This window comes from Elephas maximus, chromosome Y, assembly GCF_024166365.1.
Source record: "Elephas maximus indicus isolate mEleMax1 chromosome Y, mEleMax1 primary haplotype, whole genome shotgun sequence".
Taxonomy (NCBI): domain Eukaryota; kingdom Metazoa; phylum Chordata; class Mammalia; order Proboscidea; family Elephantidae; genus Elephas; species Elephas maximus.
This window is the reverse complement of record NC_064847.1, coordinates 12186714-12210414: the sequence shown is the minus strand read 5'-3', so window position 1 is coordinate 12210414 and position 23701 is coordinate 12186714.

Genomic DNA, 23701 nt, shown 5'->3' with positions numbered 1-23701 from the left:
CGATGTCTCTTGATTTCATCACTGCTGCTTCCATGGCTGTAAATTGTGGATCCAAATAAAATGAAATCCTCGACTTCAATCTTTTCTCCGTTTATCATGATGTTGCTCGTTGGTCCAGTTATGAGGATTTTGTTTTCTTTATGTTGAGGTACAATCCACACTGAAGGCTATGGCCTTTAATCCTCATTAGTAACTGCTTCAAGTCCTCTTCACTTTCAGCAAGCAAGGTTGTGTCATCTGCATAACGCAAGTTGTTAGTCTTCCTCCAGTGCTGATACCCTGTTCTTCTTCATATAGTCCAGCTTCTCATATTATTTGCTCAGCATACAGATTGAATAGGTATGGGGAAAGAATGCAACCATGATGCACGCCTCTCCTGACCTTAAACTAATCAGTAGACCCTTGTTCTGTGCGAACAACTGCCTCTTCATCTACGTAAAGCTTTCTCGTAAACACAATTAAGTGTCCTGGAATTCCCATTCTTTGCAAAGTTATCCATAATTTGTTTTGATCCACACAGTCGAATGCCTTTGCATAGTCAATAAAACACAGGTAAACATCCTTCTGGTGTTCTCTGCTTTCAGCCAGAGTCCATCTGACATCAGCAATGATATCCCTGGTTCCATATCCTCTTCTGAAACTGGCCTGAATTTCTGGCAGTTGCTGTCGATATACTGCTACAGCCATTTTTGAATGATCTTCAGCAAAATTTTGCTTGTGTGTGATATTAATGATATTGTTCTATAATTTCCACATTCGGTTGGATCACCTTTCTTGGCAATAGGCATAAATATGGATCTCCTCCAGTCAATTGGCCAGGAAGCTGTCTTCCATATTTCCTGGCACAGATGAGTGAGCACTTCCAGTACTGCATCTCTTTGTTGAAACATCTCAATTGATATTCTATCAATTCCTGGAGTCTTGTTTTTCACCAATGCCTTCAGAGCAGCTTGGACTTCTTCCTTCAGTACCAGTACCAGCGGTTCCTGATCATACGCCACCTCTTGAAATGCTTGAATATCGACTCTTTCTGGGACAATGACTCTCTGTATTCCTTCCATCTTCTTTTGATGCTTCCTGCCTCATTTAATATTTCCCCATAGAATCCTTCACTATTGCAACTTGAGGCTTGAATTTTTTCTTCAGTTCTTTCTGCTTGAGAAATGCCGAGCGTGTTCTTCCCTTTTGATTTTCCATCTCCAGCTTTTTGCACATGTCATTATAATACTTTACACTGTCTTCTCAAGACACACTTTGAAATCTTCGGTTCAGTTCTTTTACTTCATCAATTCTTCCTTTTGCTTTAGCTGCTTGATGTCCGAGAGCAAGTTTCAGAGTCTCCTCTGACATCCATCTCGGTCTTTTCTTTCTTTCCTGTCTTTTCAGTGACCTCTTGCTTTCTTCATGGATGATGTCCTTGATGTCATTCCACAACTTGTCTTGTCTTCAGTCACTAGTGTTCAATATGTCATGTCTACTCTTGAGATGGTATCTAAATTCAGGTGGGATGTATTCAAGGTCATATTTTGGCTCTTGTGGACTTGCTCTGATTTTTCTTCAGTTTCAGCTTGAACTTGCATCTGAGCAGTTGACGGCCTGTTCCACAGTCAGCCCCTGGCCTTGTTCTCAATGATGATATTGAGTTTTTCCATTGTCTCTTTCCACAGATGTAGTCAATTTGATTTCTGTGTGTTTCATCTGGTGAGGTCCATGTGTGTAGTCACCATTTATGTTGGTGAAAGAAGGTATTTGCAATGAAGAAGTCGTGGGTCTTGAAAAATTCTGTCATTCGATCTCCGGCATTGTTTTTATCATCAAGGCCGTATTTTCCAACTCCTGATCCTTCTTCTTTGTTTACAACTTTTGCTTCCAATCACCAGTAATTATCAATGCATTTCGATTGCATGTTCTATCAATTTCGGACTGCAGCAGCTGATAAAAATCTTCTATTTCTTCATCCTTGGCCCTAGTGGTTGGTGCGTATATTCCAATAATAGTCGTATTAACTGGCTACCTTGTAGGTGTATGGGCATTTTCCTATCACTGACAGTGTTGTACTTTAGGAGAGGTCTTGAAATGTTCTTTTTGACAATGAATGCAACACCATTCCTCTTCGAGTTGTCATTCCCAGCGTAGTAGACTATGTGATTGCCCTATTCCAAATGGCCAATACCAGTCCATTTCAGCTCACTAATGTTTATGCGTTCTATTACATTTTTGATGATTTCCAATTTTCCTAGATCCATACTTTGTACATTCCAGGTTCCGATTATTAATGGATATTTGCAGCTGTTTCTTCTCATTTTAAGTTGTGTCACATCACCGAATGAAGATTCCAAAAGCTTTACTCCATACACATCATTAATTTCATCTCTAGTTTGAGGAGGCAACTCTTGCCCGGTCATCTTTTGAGTACCTTCCAACCTGGGGGGCTCATCTTGCAGCACTCTACCAGACAATGTTCTGCTGCTATTCATAAGGTTTTCACTGGCTAATGCTTTTCAGAACTAGACTGCCGGGTCCTCCTTCCTAGTCTGTCTTAGTCTGGAAGCTCAGCTGAAACCTGTCCTCCATGGGTGACCCTGCTGCTATCTGAATATTGGTGCTATAGCTTCCAGCATCACAGCAACATGCAAGCTCCCACAGTATGACAAACTGACAGACGCGTGCAGGATGGCTGCATAGGAGTTCCTTATAATCAGTTGATAGAGGAAGAGTAAACTTGTATGGCTTATAGATAGTTCTGTGCAATACACAGACACCACTTGAAAGTGGCAGTGGCTGCACTCTAGCCCTTTTCTGGCACCTCCCTGGACAGTAGTGAAAGGAAATCCTTCAGTAGGCAGGATATTGAGCAGAAAAGTTGTTCAAGCCACTTGGAAGGAGAGATGGCTAGATTGTGCAACTGTATATTAATTCTTGGGCTGTTGCAAATGGTTTGGCTGTATGATCAGGAACTTCAAAGGAACGTGATTGGAAAATTGGAGTCAAGGATGTATGGGGAAGAGGTACGTGGATAGACCTCTTGAATGGCCCAAAGAAGTGAAGATATTTGTGTCTTCTGTGATTGCTCACCAAAGGGTAACTTCAGCAGAGAATGGTTTTAAGAGTCAAGTGATAGGAGGATGCATTCTGTGGAAAGCAGCCATTCTCTTTCCACAGCCACTCCTGTCATTGCCCAAGAGGCTCAAGAAAAAAGTGGCCATGGTGGCAGGAATGGAGGTTATGCATAGGTGCAGCAACACAGACTTCTACTCATCCACTGTGGCTACATCCACTGCTGAGTGCCCAATCTGCCAGCAGCAGGAACCAACACTGCATCCCAGATATAACACCATTCTTCAAGCTGATAATCCAGCAACCCAGGGCAGATCAATTACACTGGACCACATCATTCATGGAAACAGCAGTGTTTTGCCCTTACTGGAATAGATACTTTTTCTAGATATGGATTTTTCTCCCCTGCATGCAAAGCTTCTGGAAACTACCATCTGTGGGCTTACAGAATGCCTTATCTGTTGTCATAGTAACCCACAGAGCATTGTTTGGATCAAGAGACACACTTCACAGCAAATAAAGTGTTGCAATGGGCCAAGGAACTTCTCTGGAATTTCACTGGTCTTATCCTGTTTCCCATCACCCTGAAACAGTTTGCTAGATATAATGATGAATGACCTATTAAATATACAATTACTGTGCCTTCTGGGTGGTGATAACTTGGAGGTTTGAGACAGTGTTCTCCAGGAGGCCTTATATGCTCTAAATCAGTGTCCAATACATGTTGCTGTTTCTACCATGGCCGGGATTCATGGTTCCACGAGTCAAGGGCTGGAAACAGGAGTGGCATCACTCAGTGTTACCCCTAGTAACCTACACACAAAAATTTTGCTTTCTGTCCCCACAATCCTATGTTCTGCAGGTCTAGAGGTCTTACATTCAAAGGAGGAATGTTCCTACCTAGAGACACATCATGGCTTCCATTGAACTGGATGTTAAGAATGCCACCTGGACACTTTGCACTCCTTATGCCTCTGGATCAACAGGCAAAAAAGGGAGTTGCCACACTGGCTGTTGTGATTGATTCTGATTACCAAGAAGAAATCAGACTGATATTACATAATGGAGGTAAAGAAGAGTACATCTGGAATGCAGGAGATCACTTAGGGAATCTCTTAGTACTATCCTGCCCTGTGATTAAAGTCAATGGGAAACTACAGCAACCCAATTCTGACATGACTACTAATGGCCCAGGCCCTTTAGAAATAAAGGTTTGGATGCCTCCACCAGGCAAAGAACCATAGCCAGATGAGGTGCTTGCTGATGGTAAAGGGAATATGGAATGGGTGATGGAAGTAGGTAGCTCTAAATACTAGCTATGATTGGTTGCAGAAATCAGCACTGTAATTGTTATGACCATTTCTGCCTTGCATATGTACATCAAATTTTTTTTTTCACTTATAAAATGTAAGATATAAACAGTGCTAAAGCAATTTCAGTATTTCGAGTGTTAGTTATATACATGGTAGGCACAAGTATGACTTCATAATTGTCTTTATTTAGAGACTATGTTTGATTTAAGGAGATGTGTACAGGTGCCAAGTTGACAAGGGGTGGACTGTCATGGATAAGGTTGTGTGTCAACCTGGCTGGGCCATGATCTCAGTGGTTTGGCAGTTATGATGCAGTATGGCAGTTATGTAATGACGTAATCACCTCCATGATGAGATCTGATATGATTTCCTCATTAAGAAATAGACTAAGCAGCCAATTAGTTGAAAGAAAATTTTCTTGGGGTATGGTCTTCATCCAATATATATGGACACCCTGACATAGCTTACTGTTTTTTCCTCTGCTCTGGTTCCTCCATTCAACCTGCCATCATCTAAACTCTGATTCTTGGAAATGAGACAGCAGTCTGCCATCTTATCTGCTAGTCTTGGGTTCTTCAGGTATGTGGGTCAGTAGAAGCCTCCAACCTGATGCCAGACCCACAGCCTTGAGACTTTCCAAACTCTACAACCATATTAGCCATTTCCTTGGTATAAATCTTTCTCTACCTATATATGTGCATGTATGTGTATATACCTATATGTTGTTGTTGTTCGGTGTCATCAAGTCAGTTCCATCTCATAACAACTGTATGTACTGTGGAACGAAACCCTGCCCACTCATGCACTGTGCTCACATTGTTATGCTTGAGTCCACTGTTGCAGCCACTGTGTCAATCCATCTTCCTGAGGGTCTTCCTCTTTTTTGCTGACCTTCCAGTTTGCATTATGTCCTTCTCCAGGGATTGATCCCTCCTGCTAACATGTCCAAAGTATGTAAGATGTAGTAGTTTCTATGAAGCACTCAGGTTGTACTTCTTCCAAGACAGATTTGTTGGTTCTTTTTGGCAGTATATTCAATAATTCTTTGCTAACAGCACAATTCAAAGGATCAAGTCTTCTTTGGTCTTCCTTTTTCATTGTCTAGGTCTCACAATGCATATGAGGTGACTGAAAACACCATGGCTTGGGTCAGGTGCACCTTAGTCTTCAAGGTGATCTCTTCGCTTTTTTACACTTTAAAGAGGTCTTTTGCACCAGATTGGCCCAATACAATGTGTCTTTTTGATTTCTTGACTGCTGCTTCCATGGCTGTTGATTGTGGATCCAAGTAAAATGAAATCCTTGACAACTTCAGTCTTTTCTCCATTTGTCATGATGTGGCTTGTGAGGATATTTGTTTTCTTTACGTTGAGGTGTAATCCATACTGAAGGCTGTGGTCTTTGATCTTCATTGGTGTTTCAAGTCCTCTTCACTTTCAGCAAGTAAGGTTGTATCATCTGCATAATGCAGGTTGTTAATGAGTTTTCCTCCAGTCCTGATGCCCCATTCTTCTTCATACTGTCCAGCTTCTTGGATTATTTGCTCAGCATACAGACTGAATAGGTATGGTGAAAAGATGCAGCCCTGATACACACCTTTCCTGAGTACAAACCACTCAGCATCCCCTTGTTCTATTTGAACAACTACCTCTTGACCTATGTATAGGTTCCTCATGAGCACAATTAAGTGTCCTGGAATTCCCATTCTTCAAAATGTTATCCATAATTTGTTATGATCCACACAGTTGAATGCCTTTGCGTAGTCAATAAAACACAGGTATATGTCTTTCTGGTATTCTCTGCTTTCAGCCAGGATTCATCTGACATCGGCAATGATATTCCTCACCCCATGTCTTCTTCTGAATCCAGCCTGAATTTCTGGCAGTTCCTGTCGATATATTGCTACAACCACCTTTGAATGATCTTCAGCAAAATTTTATTTGCACGTGATATTAATAATATTGTTCAATAATTTCCACATTTGGTTGGATTACCTTTCTTGGATTCAGGTATATATATTACACACACACATATATGTATATATACACAGAAGTATGTGTGTGTATATATATATGTATATATACATATATCCTTCACTAGTGTTCCTTCTCTACAGAAAGAATCCTAAGACAAGGGTCATTTAGGTTTAGGTTTGGGTTTTATTGGACATTTCAGTTAATTGGCCTAATATCATGTTTAGTACTTCTGTTCTATCTCCTACTTTGTTGCATACTGCCCGGTGGCTTAAAGTTTATAAGCAGCCATGGAAACTACAATAATTGGCCTCCGTAAACCCAGAGTAACAGAGAAATAAAGGGAATACAGGACTTTTGGAGTCACGGAGGCTGGATGAACCCCTAAAACTATCACCCTGAGATAATCTTTAAAGCTTAAATATATTCCCTGAAGTCTTAATATCAAACAACAGTTGGGCTTAAGTACTGAAGAATGTCTGCCTTGAGCATTGTGTTTCTTAAGCTCTATCTATATGGATCAAATTGACAAGAGCAGCAACTTGAAAGATTAGATAGAAAACTTATGGGTGGTGACTCTATGGTAATTGAGGAGGAGGAATTTGGGAAAGCGGGATGACATGGGTGCACAACTTGAAAATGTAATTAAAATCACTTAATTTCACGGATAGAAATTACTGAATTGATGTATGTTCTGCTGTGCATATTTTTAACAAGAAAAAATAATTTTTTTTTTAATGGGCAAAAGATTGAATAGACATTTCACTAAAGAAGATATACAAATAGTCAAAAAGCACATGAAAAAAGTTCAACACCATTAACTATTAGGGACAGTCAAATAAAAAACACAGTGAGATATTACTTGACCTCCAATAGGGTAGCAAGAGTAAAAAAATGAAAAACAACAAATGTTTGCAAGGATGTGGGGAAATTTGAACCCTCACCCATTGCTGGTGGGGATGTTAAATCATACAGCTGCTGTGAAAAATTGCTTGGCAGTTTCTCAAAATATTAAACACAGAATTACCATATGACCCAGCAATTCCACTCTTAAGTATAAACAGAAAAATAGAAGAAGGCCAAAAGTAGAAGGAAGGGAGAAAACATTCATGCAAATAATATCCTAAAGAGAACGGAGTGGCTATGTTAATATCAGACAAAGTAGACTTAAAGTCAAAATCTGTTAAAAAATACACACAAAAAAATTAACATCATGTAAAAGTAAAAGGGTAAATTAAGGAGATATAACAATTATAAATGTATAAAAAAAACACTGCTGTCGAGTTGATTCTGACTCATAGAGACCCTAAAGGATAGAGTTGAACTGCCCCATAGAGTTTCCAAGGAGCACCTGGTGGATTTGAACTGCTGACCTCTTGGCTAGCAGCTGTAGCACTTAACCACTACGCCACCAGTGTTTCCTATAAATGTACAAGCACCTGAAAAAATAACTCCAAAGTATATGCAGTAAAGAAATAAGAAACAGATCTATAGTAATAGTTGGAAACTACCAAACATCACTGTCATAGATTCAATTGTGTCCCCCCAAAATATGTGTCCATTTTGCTATGTAATGATTCCGAGTATTATTTGGTTGTCATCCATTTGTGATCTGATGTAATTATTCTAGGTGTTGTAAATCATAACATCTATGTTGTTAGTGAGGCAGGATCAGAGACAATTATGTTAATGAGGCAGGACACAATCCACAGGATTCAGTTAAGTCAATCTGTTTTGAGGTACAGAAGTGAGCAGAGAGGTAGGGACCTCATTACCACCAAGAAAGAAAAGCCAGAAGCTGAGTGCATCCTTTGGACTCGGGGCCCCTGAATAGAGGAACTCCTAGACCAGGGTAAGATTGATGACAAAGACCTTCCCCTAGAGGTGACAGAGAAAGAAAACCTTTGTCTGGAACTAGCACCCTGAATTTGGACTGTGTACTCCTAAACTGTGAGGAAATAAATTTCTGTTTATTAAAGCCATCCATTTGTTGAACTTTTATTATAGCAGTACTAGATAACTAAGACAATCACTTTTTAATAATGTATAGAACATCGAGATAAAAGATCAATTAAAAAATAGAGGACTTGAGCAAAACAAAAAAACTAGACCTACCAGACATTCAAAACATATGCCACCAGAAAATACCAGACTACACATTCTTTTTCCAGTGTATTTTTTATCATTATCTAGATAGACCCATGCCAGGTCACAAAGCCACTCTAGATAAATTTTAAAAGATTAAAACCATACAAATTATCTTCTCTGAACACAACAGAAGGAAACTAGAAATCAATAATGGAAGAAAAACTGGAAATTTCACAAAAGTGGATATTAAACAACACACTATTAAAGGGCCAAAGAAGAAATCACAGGGAAAATTAGAAAATAACTTAGACAAATGAAAATATAAGCACAACATACCAAAACTCATGGGACACAACAAAAGCAATGCTCAGAGGAAAATTTATATGTGTAAGTGGCTTCATTTCATTACAAAAGAAAAAGAATCTCAAGTTGAATATCTGTCTTCACACCTTGAGGAAAAACAAAAAGAAGAAAAAACAAGCCTAGCAGAAGAAAAACAAAGATTAGAACAGAGAATAACAATATACAGAACAGAAAAACAATAGGGGAATTAACAGAATCAATGATTGGTCCTTTGAATAGGTCAATAAAAAAGGGGGAGAGAAGAAGTAATTACTGAAATCAGAAATTAAGTGGGGAAATTACTACAAACCCAACAGAAATAAAAAAAAGTTAAGATAATACTATGAACAATCATATGCCAACATATTAGACGAAACAGATGAATTCCAAGAAGCACAAAAATTTCCTAAATTGATTTAAAAAAAATAGAAAATATCAACAGATCTATATAAATGACCAGAATGAATCTACAATGAAGAAAAATCTACAGTGAAGAATTTAACACAGTGAAGAAAAATTCAGGATGGATGGCTTCACTGGTGACTTCTACAAAGCAGTTAAAGAAGAATTAGCTCCTCAATCACGTTTTTTTTTAACTGAGAAGTGGATGCATCCATTCTAACTTTTCCTGAGGACAGCAATACCCCATACCAAAGCTGATAAAGAATTAAAAAAATAAAAACAAACAAAAAAACTACAGAACAATATTCCTTGTGAATATAGATGCAAAATCTCTCAGCAAAATACTAGCAGAGCAAATCCAATAGCACATTAAAAGAATTTTATACCATCACCAAGTACAATTTATGGGAACTCAAGGATAAAACATATTTAAAAAAAACAAATCAACATAATACAGCATATTAATAGAATGAAGAAAAAGAACCACATGATCATCTCAACTTTTACAGAAAAAGCATTTGGCAAATCCAAAATCCTTTTAATAAAAATCATAGGAAACTAAAAATAGAAGGAAACGCCTTCAACATAAAAAGCATAAAAAACCCACACTTCACATTATATTCAGTGGTGGAAGCTTGAAGACTTTCCCCTAAGATCAGAAACAAGGTAAGCATGCCTGATTTCACCATTGCTATTGGATTTTCTCATGAATCAATTTGACTCATTGAACACTAATGACTGAAGACCAGATGAGTTGTGGAATGACAACAAGGACATCATACCTGGAGAAAGCAAGAGGTCACTGAAAAGACAGAAAAAGAAAAGACAAAATGGATTTCAGAAGAGACTCTGAGACTTGATCTTGAAAGTTGAGTAGCTAAAGCAAAAGGGAGAAATGATGAAGTAAAAGAGCTGAACAGAGAATTTCAAACAGCAGCTCCAGAACACAAAGTATTATAATGACCTGGAGTTAGGAAACCAAAAGGGAAGAGCACACTTATCATTTCTCAATCTGAAACAACTGAAGAAAAAATTCAAGCCTCAATGGGCAAAATACTGAATGATGTAGGAAGCATCAAAAGAAGATGGAAGGAATGCACAGAGTCACTGACCAAAAATAACTGGCTGACATCCAAACATTTCAGGAGGTAACACATGAAAATCAAGAACTGATGGTACTGAGGGAAAAAGTCCAAGCTGCACTGAACACACTGGGGAAAAACAAGGATCCAAGAATTGTTGTAATGCAAAATGAGACGTTTCAACAAATGTATCCTGTGCTGAAAATGCTCACCAGTCTATGCTAAGAAATTTGGAAGACAGGTACCTGGCCAACCGACTGGAATAGGTCTACATTTCTGTCCATTCCAAAAAAAAGGCAATCCAGCAGAATGCAGAAATATTCAAACAATATCATTAATATCACATACAAGTAAAATGTTGCTGAAGATCATTCAAAAACAGTTGTGGCAATACAGGGAACTGTCAGCAATTCAAGCCAGATTCAGAAAAGGATGTGGGACCAGGGATAACAATGCTGATGTAAGGTGGATCATGGCTGAAAGCAAAGAATACCAGAAAAATCTTTTCCTGTGTTTTATTGACTTTGCAAAGATATTTCACTGTGTGGATCATAACAATTTATGGATAACACTGTGAAGAATGGGATTTCCAGAAAACTTAATCATGCTCTTGACTTAGGCCAAGAAGTAGTCATTAAACAGAACATGGTGATACCGTGTGGTTTAAAGTTAGGAAAGGTGTATGTCGGGGTTGTATCCTTTGATTATACTTATTCAATCTGTATGCTGAGTAAATAATCCAAGAAGCTGAACTATAAGAAGAAGAACATAGCATCAGGATTGGAAGAAGACTTATTAACGACATTTTATGCATAAGGCTCAACCTTGCTTACAGAAAGGACAAGAGGACTTCAAGCGCTTACTGATGAAGATCAAAAACTACACTCTCGGAGGCAGGGCCGAGGTGGCGGAGCTGTCAGACACTTCTGGTGATCCACCTTACAGCAAAGACCCCCCCGCAAAAAAGGGGGGGGGAATTATATGTATGATAAGCTAGGAGCCCTGAATATCGAACACAAAATTAGAAAATGGACTGAATGGCAGAGGGAGAGAGAGATGGTTCAGAAGCAGAAAGGAGTTGCAGGACCTGATTCTGTGGGAAACCTCAGGTACGATGCCCTGGAGCAACAGTGGTGGGGCTGGCGGTAGTGTTACAGATGTGCTTTCCTCCAGGAGAGGCAGCGAGCCGCAACGCTACTCACACCTCTGCAACCAGAGAAAAATGGTGCTTTGTGCAAAAGCTAAGTACTTTGATTTATTTTACCACACCCCCAGCCCCTAAGCCTGCTTCGGTGGCTGTCAATTTTACTATGCCAGTGATGGGTCCTGCTGCATGCTCTGAGCTATTCTCCCAGCCTTGAAGAAGGAAAAAAATTCCCAGTTGGGGGACAGGTAATCTGCCAGGCCCACTAAGCTGGGGAGCTCAGGATAGAAGTGGCTCCTGTCCAGGCACAAATGATCCATGGACTGTGAATGCCTTTCACCCGTGCATGGACCTGTGTGGGCCATTTCAGGAAAACAGGCAGACTGAAACTATTTCAGCTGTGCAGTAGAGAGATAGATTTTTGATGTTTGACACCACTCTACCTATTAAACAGAGTCCTCAGCTACCCACATCAGGGCCCAAGAAGTGGTAGCTCCACCCAAGTCACCTACACACTGGTAACAGGAGTCCAAGGATAAGTGATACCTCCCAGTCCCTACAACCAAAAGCATTAGGTGCCCATGGTCTAGTTGTAGAACCCACCCACTGTGTGCTTTAGGGAACAGGCATACCCTTTCCTCACAGACACTGGGGGGATGGTTGTCAGCCTTCTGCCTTGTTCAGAGCATGACCCATGCTGCAATTAGATACCTGTGCCAAACCAATCTCCACTGCCCCTCTAAGACTGTAGGACAGAGCCTGTACCACACACTTGATGACCAAATACCTGGATGCCTGAGCTGAATTCATACAAGAACAGTGAATAGACTCCTAGCTCATATATCTGGTAACAGCTCTAGACGCCTGGTGACAGAAAGTTAGAGCTTCAAAGGGGAAAATAATCAAGCTAGTTCACTCAGCCACCCTATTTTGGACGTAATAAAACAAAACAAAGCAAGAAGCTAGGATACAGTAAGCAAACATGTATTAGTTAATACAATAACTTACAGATGGCTTGAAGACAACAGTCAATATCAGATCACATAAAGAAGCAGACATGATTGCTTCAACAAGTTCCAAAAAAAAAAAAAGAATTAAGGAATTCTCTGAATGAAGGTGTCTTCCTGGAATTCAGATGTAGAATACAAAAGATTAATATATAGACTCTTCAAGACATGAGGAGTGAGATCAAGCAAAATGCAGAACAAGCCAAGGAACACTATATGTGTTCCTTTATATATAAGCAGTTGAAAAAATTAAAAAGGTTATTCAAGAACACAATGAAAAATTTAATAGACTGCAAGAATCCATAGAGAGACAGCAATCAGAAAGTTAGAAGATTAACCATAACTCACAGAATTAGACAACTCAATAGAAAGTCAGAGGAGAAGAACTGAGGAAATGGAAGGGAGAACTAGAGAAATTGAAAACAGAACATTTGGCACCAATATATTTGAAGAAAAATCAGATAACAGAGTCCTAAAAAATGAAGAAACACTAAGAATCATATGGGACTCTATCAAGAGAAATAACCTATGAGTGATTGGAGTACCAGAACAGGGAGGGATAACAGAAAATACAGACAGAATTGTTGAAGATTTGCTCACAGAAAACTCCCCTGATATTGTGACGGATGAGAAGATACATATCCAAAATGCTCATCAAACTCCACATAAGGTAGATCTCAAAAGAAAGTCACCAAGACATATTATAATCAAACTTGCCAAAACCAAAGATAAAGAGTGAATTTTAAGAGTGGATAGGAATGAACAAAAAGTCACCAACAAAGGAGAGTCAATAAGAATAAGCCCTGACTACTTGCCAAGAACCACACAGGCAAGAAGAAATGGGATGACTTATATAAAGCACTGAAGGAAAAAAATTGCCAGCCAAGAATCATATATCCATAAAAACTGTCTCTCAAATATAAAGGTGAAATTAGGACATTTCCAGATAAACAGAAGTTTAGGGAATTTGTAAAAACCAAATGAAAACTAAAGGAAATACTAAAGGGAATTCTCTGGTAAGAAAATCAATAATATCAGATACTAACCCAAGACTAGAATACAGGACAGATGTTAAGTCAGATAGGGAAATCACAAAAATAAATCAAGATAAAAAAGTTCAAAACAGAGAAACTGTGATGCCATTAAGTAAAATATGATAATATTAAAACAATAAAGAGGGATTAACAAATGTAGTCATAGATTTTTCATATGCAGAGGAAGTCAAGGTGACATAAAGAAATAAAGTTAAGTTTAAACATAGAAAACTAGTGGTAAATACTAAGGTAATCATGAAGGAGACTAATAATCCTACCCATCAAAATAAAATACAAGAAAAAAAAAAGAGGAAAAAAAACAACAAATACAAGAAAAGACAACATATAAACTAGTTAGCACAAAAAATTAATTGGGAAAAAGAAACTGTCAACAACACACATAAAAAGACATTGAAATAACAGCATCAAACTCATACCTATCCATAATTACATTGAATGTAAATGGACTAAATGCACCAATAAAGAGACAGAGCGTGGCAGAATGGATAAAAAGAACACCATCTGCTTATATATGTACAAGATATACAACTTAGACTTAAAAACACAAATGAACTAAAACTCAAAGGATGGAAAAAAATATACCAAGCAAACAACAATCGGAAAAGAGCAGGGGTGGCAATATTAATTTCTGACAAAATAGATTTTAAAATTAAATCCACCACAAAGGCTAAGGAAGGACACTATATAATGATTAAAGGGACAATATACTGGGAGGATATATTTGTATTAAATATTCATGCACTCAATGACAGGGCTTGGAGATACATAAAACAAACTCTAACAGCACTGAAAAGTTAGACAGAGGTCCACGATAATAGTAAGAGACTTCAACACACCACTTTCGGTGAAGGGCAGAACATCCAGAAAGAAGCTCGATAAAGAGACAGAAGATCTAAATGCCACAATCAACCAACTTGACCTCATGGACGTATACTGAATGCTCCACCTAACAACGAGAAAAGTATACTTTCTTTCCCAGCACACAAGGAACATTCTCTAGAATAGACCACATATTAGGTCTTAAAGCAAGCCTTAACAGAATCCAAAACATTGAAATATTACAAAGCATCTTCTCTGACCATAAGGTCATAAAAGTAGAAATCAATAACAGAAAAAGCAGGGGAAAGAAATCAAACACTGCTCAAAAACAGCTGGGTTATAGAAGACATAAAGGATAGAATAAAGAAATTCATAGAAACCAATAAGAATGAAAACACTTCCTATCAGAACCTTTGGGACCCAGCAAAAGCAGTGCTCAGAGGTCAATTTATATCAATTAGTGCACACATACAAAAAGAGGAGAGGGTCAAAACCAAAAAATTATCCCTACACTTGAAAAACATAGAAAAGAGAGAGAGAGAGAGAGAGAAATCCTCTGGGACCAGAAGAAAGAAAATGATAAAAATTAGAACAAAATTAAATGAAATAGAGAACAGAAAACCTGAACAAGTTAACAGGACCAAAAGCTGGTTCTTTGAAAAAACTAACAAAGTTCATAAACCATTGGCCAAACTGACAAAAGAAAAAATAAGAAAGGAAGCAAATAACCTAAATAAGAAATGAGATGGGCGTTATCACAAGAGATCCAACAAAAATTTAAAGAATTATGTCAGATTACTATGAAAAATTGTACCCTAACAAATTTGAAAAGCAAGAGGAAATGGATGAATTTCTAGAAACATATTACCTACCTAATCTAACACGAAAGGATGTAGGGCAACTAAATAAACCCATAACAAGAGATTGAAAAGGTAACTTAAAAATTCCAAAAAAAAAAAAGCCCTGGCGAGCAACTTCACTGGAGAGTTCTACCAACCTTTCAGAGAATAGATAACACCACTACTATTAAAGTATTTCAGAGCATAGAAAAGGACAGAAGACTCCCAAATTCATTCTATGAAGCCAGCATATCCCTGATACCGAAACCAGGTAAAGACATCACAAAAAAAGAAAATTACAAGCCTATATCCCTAATGAAGTCAGACACAAAAATCTTCAAAAAAAAAAATTCTAGCCAATAGAATTTAACAATGTATCAAAATAATAATTCATCATGACCAAGTGGGATTCATACCAGGTGTGCAGGGATGGCTCCACATTAGACAAACAAATGATGTAATCAACCATAAAACAAAAAGGAAGACAAGAACCACATGATCTTATCAACTGATGCAGAAAAGGCATCTGACAAAGTTGAACACTGATTCATGACAAAAACTCTCAGCAAATAGGAATAGAAAGAAAATTCCTCAACGTAGTAAAGAGAATTTATACAAAGCCAACAGCCAACATAATCCTAAATGGAGAGAGTCTGAAAGCATTCCCCTTGAGAACAGCAATCAGACAAGGATGCCCTGAATCGCCACTCTTATTCAACTTTGTGCTGGAGGTCCTAGCCAGGGTAGTTAGGATAGATAAAGAAATAAAGGGCATCCAGATCGGCAAGGAAGAAGTAAAAGTGTCTCTATTTCCAGGTGACATGATCTTATACACAGAAAACTCTAAACAGTCCTTAAGAACACTACTGAAGCTAATAGAAGAGTTCAGCAGAGTATCAGGATAAAAGATAAACATATACAAATCAGTTGGACACAAATGAACTAAAACTCAAAGGATGGAAAAAAACATATCACCAACAACTAGAACATTGAAGAGGAAATCACCAAATCAATACCATCCACAGTAGCGCCCAAGAAAATAAAATAACATAAAAGACCTATACAAAGAAAACTATAAGACACTACTGCAAGAAACCAAAAGGTCTACATAAGTGGAAAAGCATACCTTGCTCATGAATAGGAAGAGTCAACACTGTAAAAATGTCTATTCTACCCAAAGCAATCTATACGTACAATGCAATTCCGATCCAAATTCCAGCAACATTCTTTAATGAGATGGAGAAACAAATCACCATCTTCATATGGACGGGAAAGAGGCCCCGGATAAGTAAAACATTACTGAAAAAGAAGAACAAAGTGGGAGGCCTTACTCTACCTGATTTTAAAACCTATTATGCCACTATGGTAGTCAAAACACCCTGGTACTGGCACAACCGATACATAGACCAATGGGACAGAATTGAGAATCTTGACATACATACATCCACATACAAGCATCAGATGTTTGACAAAGGCCCAAAGACAGTTAAATGGGGAAAAGACAGTTTCTTTAACAAATGGTGTTAGCATATCTGGATATCCATCTGCAAAAAAATGTAACAAGACCCATACACCCCCCCACGCACAAAAACTAACTCAAAATGGATCAAAGACCTAAATATAAAATCTAAAATGGTAAAGATCATGGAAGAAAAAATAGGGACAGCACTAGAAGCCTTAATACATGGTATAAATGGTATACAAAACATTACTAACAAGGCACAAACACTAGAACAGAAACTCAATAACTGGGAGCTTCTAAAAATCAAACATCTATGCTCATCCAAATACTTCACCACAAGAGTAAGAAGATTACCTACAGACTGGGAAAAAGATTTTAGCTGTGACATTTCCGATCAGCATCTAATCTCTAAAGTCTACAAGATACTGCGAAAACTCAACTACAAAAAGACAAATAACCCAACTAAAAAATGAGCAAAGGATAATGAACAGGCACTTCACTAAAGCAGACAGGTAGCTAACAGATAAATGAGGAAATGCCTACAATCATTAGCCATTAAAGGAAATCAAAACTACAATGAGCTAACATCTCACTCCTATACAGCTGGCGTTAATCTAAATAACACAAAATAATAAATGTTGGAGAGGTTGTGGAGAGACTGGAACACTTATACACTGCTGGTGGGAATGTAAAATGGTACAATCACTTTGGAAATTGATTTGGTGCTTCCTTAAAATGCTAGAAATAGAACTACCATATGATCCAGCAATCCCACTCCTTGAAATATATTCTAAAGAAATAAGAGCCTTCACAGGAACAGATATATGCAAACCCGTGTTTATTGTGGCACTGTTTTGCAATAGCAAAAAGATGGAAGCAACCAAGGTGCCCATCAACAGATGAATGGATAAACAAATTATGGTATATTCACACAATGGAATACTGTGCATCAATAAAGAACAGTGATGAATCTGTGAAACCTTCATAACATGGAGGAATCTGGAAGGCATTATGCTGAGTGAAATTAGTCAGTTGCAAAAGGACAAATATTGTATAAGGCCACTATTATAAGAACTAAAGAAATAGTTTAAACAGAGAAGAAAATATTCTTTGATGGTTATGAGAGGGGGGAGGGAGGAAGGCAGAGGGGATATCACTAATTAGATAGTAGACGAGCACTATTTTAGGTGAAGGAGAAGACAACACACAATACAGGAGAGGTCAGCACAACTGGACTAAACCAAAAGCAAAGAAGTTTCCTGAATAAACCGAATGCTTTGAAGGCCAGAGTAGCAGGGACAGGGGTTTGGAGACCATGGTTTCAGGGGACATCTAGGTCAACTGGCATAATAAAATCTACTGAGAAAACATTCTGCATCCCACTTTGAAGAGTGGCATCTGGGGTCTTAAATGCTTGCAAGTAGCCATCTAAGATGCATCAATTGGTCTAAACCAACCTGGAGCAAAGGAGAATGAAGAACACCAAAGACAGAAGGTAATTATGAACCCAAGAAACAATAAGGGCCAATATAAATCAGAGACTACATCAGCCTGAGACTAGAAGAACCAGATGGTGCCCACTTACAATCAATAACTGCCCTGACAGGGAACACAACAGGGAATACCAGATGGTGCAGGAGAGCAGTGGGATGTAGACCTCAAATTCTCCTAAAAGAACAAGCGTAATGGTGTGACTGAGACTAGAGGGACCCTGGAGGTCGTGGTCCCCAGACCTTCTGTTAACCCAGACTGGAACCATTCCCAAAGTCAACTCTTCAGACAGGGAGTGGACTGAACTGTAAGGTAGAAAATGACACTGGTGAGAAGTGAGCTTCTTGGCTCAAGTAGACACATGAGACTATGTGGGCAGCTCCTGTCTGGAGGAGAGATGAGAAGGCGGAGGGGGGCAGAAGCTGGCTGAATGGACATGGGAATAGAGGGTGTAGAGAAGTGTGCTGTCTCATTAGGGGAAGAGCAACTAGGAGTACATAGAAAGGTCTGCGTAAGATTTTTTTCTATTAACTTTTATTGAGCTTCAAGTGAACGTTTACAATTCAAGTCAGTCTGTCACATATAAGTTTACATACATCTGACTCCATACTCCCACTTGCTCTCCCCCTAATGAGTCAACCATTCCAGTCTCTCCTTTCCTGACAATTTTGCCAGGCTCCCACTCTCTCTATCCTCCCATCCCCCCCTCCAGACAGGAGATGCCAACACAGTCTCAATTGTCCACCTGATATTATTAGCTCACTCTTCATCAGCATCTGTCTCCCACCCACTGTCCAGTCCCTTTCATGTCTGATGAATTGTCTTCGGGGATTGTTCCCGTCCTGTGCCAACAGAAGGTTTGGGGACCATGGCCGCCAGGATTCCTCTAGTCTCAGTCAGACCATTAAGTATGGTCTTTTTATGAGAATTTGGGGTCTGCATCCCACTGATCTCCTGCTCCCTCAGGGGTTCTCTGTTGTGCTCCCTGTCAGGGCAGTCATCGATTGTGGCTGGGCACCAACTAGTTCTTCTGGTCTCAGGATGATGTGGGTCTCTGGTTCATGTGGCCCCTTCTGTCTCTTGGGCTCTTAGTTGTCGTGTGACCTTGGTGTTCTTCATTCTCCGTTGCTCCAGGTGGGTTGAGACCAATTGATGCATCTCAGATGGCCGCTTGTTAGCATTTAAGACCCCAGAAGCCACATTTCAAAGTGGGATGCAGAATGTTTTCATAATAGAATTATCTTGCCGATTGATTTAGAAGTCCCCTTAAACCATGGTCCCCAAACCCCCGCCCTTGCTCCACTGACGTTTGAAGCATTCATTTTATCCCGGAAACTTCTTTGCTTTTGGTCCAGTCCAATTGAGCTGACCTTCCATGTATTGAGTGTTGTCCTTCCCTTCACCTAAGGCAGTTCTTATCTGCTAATTAATCAGTAAAAAACCCTCTCCCTCCCTCCCTCCCGCCCTCGTAACCACAAAAGTATGTGTTCTTTTCAGTTTTTACTATTTCTCAAGATCTTATAATAGTGGTCTTATACAATATTTGTCCTTTTGCCTCTGACTCATTTCGCTCAGCATAATGCCTTCCAGGTTCCTCCATGTTATGAAATGTTTCACAGATTCGTCACTGTCCTTTACCGATGCGTAGTATTCCATTGTGTGAATATACCACAATTTATTTACCCATTCATCCATTGATGGACACCTTGGTTGTGTCCAGCTTTTTGCTATTGTAAACAGAGATGCCATAAACATGGGTGTGCATATATCTGTTTGTGTGAAGGCTCTTGTTTCTCTAGGGTATATTCCGAGGAGTGGGATTTCTGGGTTGTATGGTAGTTCTATTTCTAACTGTTTAAGATAACGCCAGATAGATTTCCAAAGTGGTTGTACCATTTTACATTCCCACCAGCAGTGTATAAGAGTTCCAATCTCTCCGCAGCCTCTCCAATATTCATTATTTTGTGTTTTTTGGATTAACGCCAGCCTTGTTGGAGTGAGATGGAATCTCATTGTAGTTTTAATTTGCATTTCTCTAATGGCTCATGATCGAGAGCATTTTCTCATGTATCTATTAGCTGCCTGAATATCTTCTTTAGTGAAGTGTGTGTTCATATCCTTTGCCCACTTCTTGATTGGGTTGCTTGTCTTTTTGTGGTTGAGTTTTGACAAAATCATGTAGATTTTAGAGATCAGGCATTGGTCGGAGATGTCATAGCTGAAAATTCTTTCCCAGTCTGTAGGTGGTCTTTTTACTCTTTTGGTGAAGTCTTTAGACGAGCATAGGTGTTTGATTTTTAGGAGCTCCCAGTTATCGGGTTTCTCTTCGTCATTTTTGGTAATGTTTTGTATTCTGTTTATACCTTGTATTAGGGCTCCTAGGGTTGTCCCAATTTTTTCTTCCATGATCTTTATCATTTTAGTCTTTATGTTTAGGTCTTTGATCCACTTGGAGTTAGTTTTTGTGCATGGTGTGAGGTATGGGTCCTGTTTCATTTTTTTGCAAATGGATATCCAGTTATGCCAGCACCATTTGTTAAAAAGACTATCTTTTCCCCAATTAACTGACACAGGGCCTTTGTCAAATATCAGCTGCTCATACGTGGATGGATTTATATCTGGGTCCTCAATTCTGTTCCATTGGTCTATGTGCCTGTTGCACCAGTACCAGGCTGTTTCGACTACTGTGGCTGTATAATAGCTTCTGAAATCAGGTAGAGTGAGGCCTCCCACTTTCTTCTTCTTTTCCAGTAATGCTTTGTTTATCCGAGGCTTCTTTCCCTTCCATATAAAATTGGTGATTTGTTTCTCTATCACCTTAAAAAATGACATTGGAATCTGGATCGGAACTGCGTTATATGTATACATGGCTTTTGGTAGAATAGACATTTTTACTATGTTAAGTCTTCCTATCCATGAGCAAGGTATGTTTTTCCACTTAAGTATGTCCTTTTTAATTTCTTGTAGTAGAGCTTTGTAGTTTTCTTTGTATAGGTCTTTTACATCTTTGGTAAGATATATTCCTAAGTATTTTATCTTCTTGGGGGCTACTGTGAATGGTATTGATTTGGTTATTTCCTCTTCGGTGTTCTTTTTGTTGATGTAGAGGAATCCAAGTGATTTTTGTATGTTTATTTTATAACCTGAGACTCTGCCAAACTCTTGTATTAGTTTCAGTAGTTTTCTGGAAGATTCCTTAGGGTTTTCTGTGTATAAGATCATGTCATCTGCAAATAGAGATAATTTTACTTCCTCCTTGCCAATCCGGATGCCTTTTATTTCTTTGTCTAGCCTAATTGCCCTGGCTAGGACTTCTAGCACGATGTTGAATAAGAGCGGTGATAAAGGGCATCCTTGTCTGGTTCCCGTTCTCAAGGGAAATGCTTTCAGGTTCTCTCCATTTAGAGTGATATTGGCTGTTGGCTTTGCATAAATGCCCTTTATTATGTTGAGGAATTTTCCTTCAATTCCTATTTTGGTAAGAGTTTTTATCATGAATGGGTGTTGGACTTTGTCAAATGCCTTTTCTGCATCAATTGATAAGATCATGTGGTTTTTGTCTTTTGTTTTATTTATGTGGTGGATTACATTAATGGTTTTTCTCATATTAAACCAGCCTTGCATACCTGGTATAAATCCCACTTGATCGTGGTGAATTATTTTTTTGATATGTTGTTGAATTCTATTGGCTAGAATTTTGTTGAGGATTTTTGCATCTATGTTCATGAGGGATATAGGTCTGTAATTTTCTTTTTTTGTAATGTCTTTACCTGGTTTTGGTATCAGGGAGATGGTAGGTTCATAGAATGAGTTGGGTAGTATTCCGTCATTTTCTATGCTTTGAAATACCTTCAGTAGTAGTGGTGTTAACTCTTCTCTGAAAGTTTGGTAGAACTCTGCAGTGAAGCCGTCCAGGCGAGGGCTTTTTTTTGTTGGGAGTTTTTTGATTACCGTTTCAATCTCTTTTTTTGTTATGGGTCTATTTAGTTGTTCTACTTCTGAATGTGTTAGTTTAGGTAGGTAGTGTTTTTCCAGGAATTCATCCATTTCTTCTAGGTTTGCAAATTTGTTAGAGTACAATTTTTCGTAATAATCTGATATGATTCTTTTAATTTCAGTTGGTTCTGTTGTGATGTGGCCCTTCTCATTTCTTATTCGGGTTATTTGTTTCCTTTCCTGTATTTCTTTAGTCAGTCTAGCCAATGGTTTATGAATTTTGTTAATTTTTTCAAAGAACCAGCTTTTGGCATTCTTAATTCTTTCAATCGTTTTTCTGTTCTCTAATTCATTTAGTTCAGCTCTAGTTTTTATTATTTGTTTTCTTCTGGTGCCTGATGGATTCTTTTGTTGCTCACTTTCTATTTGTTCAAGTTGTAGGGACAGTTCTCTGATTTTGGCTCTTTCTTCTTTATGTATGTGTGCATTTTTCGATATAAATTGACCTCTGAGCACTGCTTTTGCTGTGTCCCAGAGGTTTTGATAGGAAGTATTTTCATTCTCGTTGAATTCTATGAATTTCCTTATTCCCTCCTTGGTGTCTTCTATAACCCAGTCTTTTTTGAGCAGGGTATTGTTCAGTTTCCAAGTATTTGATTTCTTTTCCCTAGTTTTTCTGTTATTGATTTCTAGTTTTATTGCCTTGTGGTCTGAGAAGATGCTTTGTAATGTTTCGATGTTTTGGACTCTGCAAAGGTTTGTTTTATGACCTTATATGTGGTCTATTCTAGAGAATGTTCCATGTGCGCTAGAAAAAAAAGTATGATTTGCAGCAGTTGGGTGGAGAGTTCTGTATAAGTCAATGAGGTCAAGTTGGCTGACTGTTGTAATTAGGTCTTCCGTGTCTCTATTGAGCTTCTTACTGGATGTTCTGTCCTTCTCTGAAAGTGGTGTGTTGAAGCCTCCTACTATAATTGTGGAGGTGTCTATCTCACTTTTCAGTTCTGTTAAAATTTGATTTATGTATCTTGCAGCCCTGTCATTGGGTGCATAAATATTTAATATGGTTATGTCTTCCTGATCAATTGTCCCTTTTATCATTATATAGTGTCCTTCTTTATCCTTTGTGGTGGATTTAAGTCTGAAGTCTATTTTGTCAGAAATTAATTTTGCTATTCCTCTTCTTTTTTGCTTATTGTTTGCTTGATATATTTTTTTCCATCCTTTGAGTTTTAGTTTGTTTGTGTCTCTAAGTCTAAGGTGTGTCTCTTGTAGGCAGCATATAGACAGACCGTGTTTCTTTATCCAGTCTGAGACTGTCTCTTTATTGGTGCATTTAGTAGATTTACATTCAGCGTAATTACAGATAAATAAGTGTTTAGTGTTGTCATTTTGATGCCCTTTTATGTGTGTTGTTGACAATTTCATTTTTCCATTTACTTTTTTGTGCTGAGACTTTTTTCTTAGTAAATTGTGAGATCCTCATTTTCGTAGTGTTTGACTTTGTTTGTTGAGTCGTTACGTTTTTCTTGGCTTTTATCTTGAGTTATGGAGTTGTTATATCTCTTTGTGGTTACCTTATTATTTACCCCTATTTTTCTAAATAAAAACCTAACTTGTATTGTTCTATATAGCCTTGTATCACTCTCCATATGGCAGTTCTATGCCTCCTGTGTTTAGTCCCTCTTTTT